This window comes from Nanorana parkeri, unplaced genomic scaffold (assembly GCF_000935625.1).
Source record: "Nanorana parkeri isolate BGI_ZX_2015 unplaced genomic scaffold, ASM93562v1 scaffold42, whole genome shotgun sequence".
Classification (NCBI taxonomy): Eukaryota; Metazoa; Chordata; class Amphibia; order Anura; family Dicroglossidae; genus Nanorana; species Nanorana parkeri.
Genome location: NW_017306310.1, coordinates 2,916,436 through 2,919,301, shown reverse-complemented (window position 1 = coordinate 2,919,301; position 2,866 = coordinate 2,916,436). Strand labels below are relative to the sequence as shown.

The window sequence follows — 2,866 nt, the reverse complement described above, 5'->3', positions numbered from 1 at the left end:
TAGCATACAGAATCCTGACTGAACCCATCTCTGTAGGAATAAAGTTGGTCTCTGTGTCTTCTTTTTACTAACGTGACTTTGTTCTTTCTCTAGTCCAGCAGCAGTATACCTCCACTCATGGCTAGGATCCACTTATATACAATCATCCTAATGATGGGACACCCCAGGGGGCAGGAGCATGGACCCACTGCCCTAAAACCCACCTACTTCTCTTTCACCTCGCTGCCTCCACGCTGTCACCACTGGACATTCACTTACCTTTGCAGGAGGGTCCAGCATACTTAGTAATCAGCAGGCATTTCCAGGAGTTATCCGGAAAAAAAAAAAAATTGACAGGAGGAGTCTCAAAGTCAGAGCCTGCTAAACTTGGTCTGATTGTGAAAAAAAATTCTTTCCTTCACACTCACAATACTTATACTACATCCTCGCTACTTCTCCTGCTGCTGCCACAACTGCCTGCAAGGAGCCTGACACTCTACACCATAAAAAGGGGATTTTTGCATTCTAAAAGGTGGAAGGCTGGGAACATCTGGAGGCCGGTGAACATCACTAAGAAAACTGTCATTGAATGTTTTTCCTCCCCAACAAGGAAACAAGAGACCGCCAACAACAGTGAGAAAGATCTATCAAAGCCTAAAAGTTTTATGCCAGGTGTATGGGACATAGATTATTCAAATACTGCACTGAACTTTTAAAGGTAATGTCACATTTATATATTATCAGTTATTGAAATCATTATTTCACGGGGAAAAAAAGGTACAGAAAATGATATTGCAGTCATATTTACAGGGGAAACTTTGTGGAATATGCAAACTTCGTACCGGGTATAAATAATTAAAGATGCTGTCCTAGTATATAAAATATGGATTTTAAGTCAACATTCTGTGTTAGCTAGTTCATTAAAATACACAGGCTAATACAGGAATGTGAATGAATACAGTTCATTCATACTTGGGAATGACTCATTGCTAGAGTTTGCTGGCCAACCTCTAGCAATGCAGTAGATCCATTCATCCCATTGGATATTTGTGTAGTGCTATGAAGAGTGCGGTGAATTCTTAAAAATATGTGGGATCAGTCCAGAATATAATCCAGCATGCTGGAAATTTCTGTCTTTTAAACAAAATCACTGTGAAAAACAGTGCTGCAAGAGCATGCGAATGGGAAAAGGAAATATTGAACTGAGAATGGTATTTGCAGCAGTTCTGAATCCCTGACAATATGTGTGTGTGTATTGTATGAATGAGTGAATCTATTAAACATCTACTAACATTTGCCCAGGTTACCCAATTTACCTGTATGTACTATCTGGCGATCAACAGGGCATCACCAATGTGACCCATACCATCCCGATACTTGTACATTGACTGCAGTTCATTGAGGAGACAATCATTGTCCATATACAGTGCAGTGATGTGCACAATACAAAGTTTAACCTGTCCTAAATCTTATAGTGTTTTGCATCTACAGTCAGTGGAAATGATTGACTAGCAGTGAATGTGTGTCAGCCTCTTTGCCAGTCTATTCACTGTCATGGCCAAGGTATAAATGTGCCTACTGTATATAGCAATCAATGTGTAAGCTCCACAGCATCTTCTGAGCTAAGGGAGGTCACAGCCAAAATCCACAAACGTGGCTGCTGGACCCCATCCCTCTGCTGGAAACAGGAGCTTTCATGGTTCTCTTATTTGGGTGGACCAAATTAAGGGACCATTCTCCAACACAGGCATCATGCAACTGTTCAATTTCATAGACATCCCCTGTGAATACATTACAGAGGCAAATAAGCGTGGCAGTGATACAATGATGGTATTGCCTATAATGGGAATCATTATGGGGGCAGCTAAAGCAATGAAATGTCCATTATGTTCACATACCATATAAGGACTGAAGGTGATTTTCTAAAGGAGTCGAGAATCTTCACACTGATCTATTTGTAATAGAGGCAGCGTTTTTTGGTTTTAGAAATGAGGAGTGATAGTTATGTGCACTGCAATTATTATAAAGTCACGTGGGTAAAATGGGTATTAATGTGAGTTAAGAATATCTGCACTCAGAAAATTTGTGAATATTCACTTCACTTATCCATTTGTGTGAAAAGCAAATTTCTGATCACGTTGAATATCCAATCATGTGCGAATGCTTATTAAATGATTGGATAATTAGATAGAATATTCACACAAGTTGAGTCCTCAACTCATTTAGTAAACCAACCCAGTTTTTCTCTATTAACTTATTTCACCCATATGGCTGGCTATATGACGATAGCATTGCACATAACAATCACTCCTCATTTCTTACAATATATCAATATATGTGTCTTATCAAATATATCAGCGTGATTTAATAACTGAGTGACAGGCTTGTTTAGGGAATGAATAATGCCAAAAGTCCGACCAAGCAGCAATTGTCTTTCATTGTCTTGACTATTCTGAACTGATAAAAGATTCATTTTGATTAGTTGCTATGGGAAACCGCACTCCGCACATCTTCATTGCTCTTTTCGGTTGGTTATATATTAATATGTCTTGTCTAGATAAAGATGATAAAAAAAGTGTAATCTATGGAATGTCTGCACACTTCAGTTTCTGCAAAACAGTATCAACCTGACAAATATCTAACAGTTTGAAAGAATGGAACCTTTGTAACCCATTAATTACAATGTAGGTTCTATTCATTTTCATTAAATTACCTTGGGATACATTCAAATCCCTATGTAACACACACACATAGATAGATAGATAGATAGATAGATAGATAGATAGATAGATAGATAGATAGATAGATAGATAGATAGATGGATATGGATAGATAGATAGATAGATAGATAGATAGATAGATAGATGGAGATATATATATATATATA

The 2,866-nt window shown here is 37.9% G+C and overlaps 1 protein-coding gene across 1 annotated transcript in view; it reads left to right on the top strand.

Annotated features, from left to right (window-relative positions):
- Positions 1-618: 618 nt before the first annotated feature.
- Positions 619-2,866, top strand: part of ACAN (aggrecan) — a 93,361-nt gene continuing 91,113 nt past the window's right edge. Inside the window, exon 1 of the mRNA XM_018571558.1 lies at positions 619-697. The gene's annotated coding sequence lies outside the window, so the exon portion shown is untranslated. The remainder of the gene's footprint in view (positions 698-2,866) is intronic.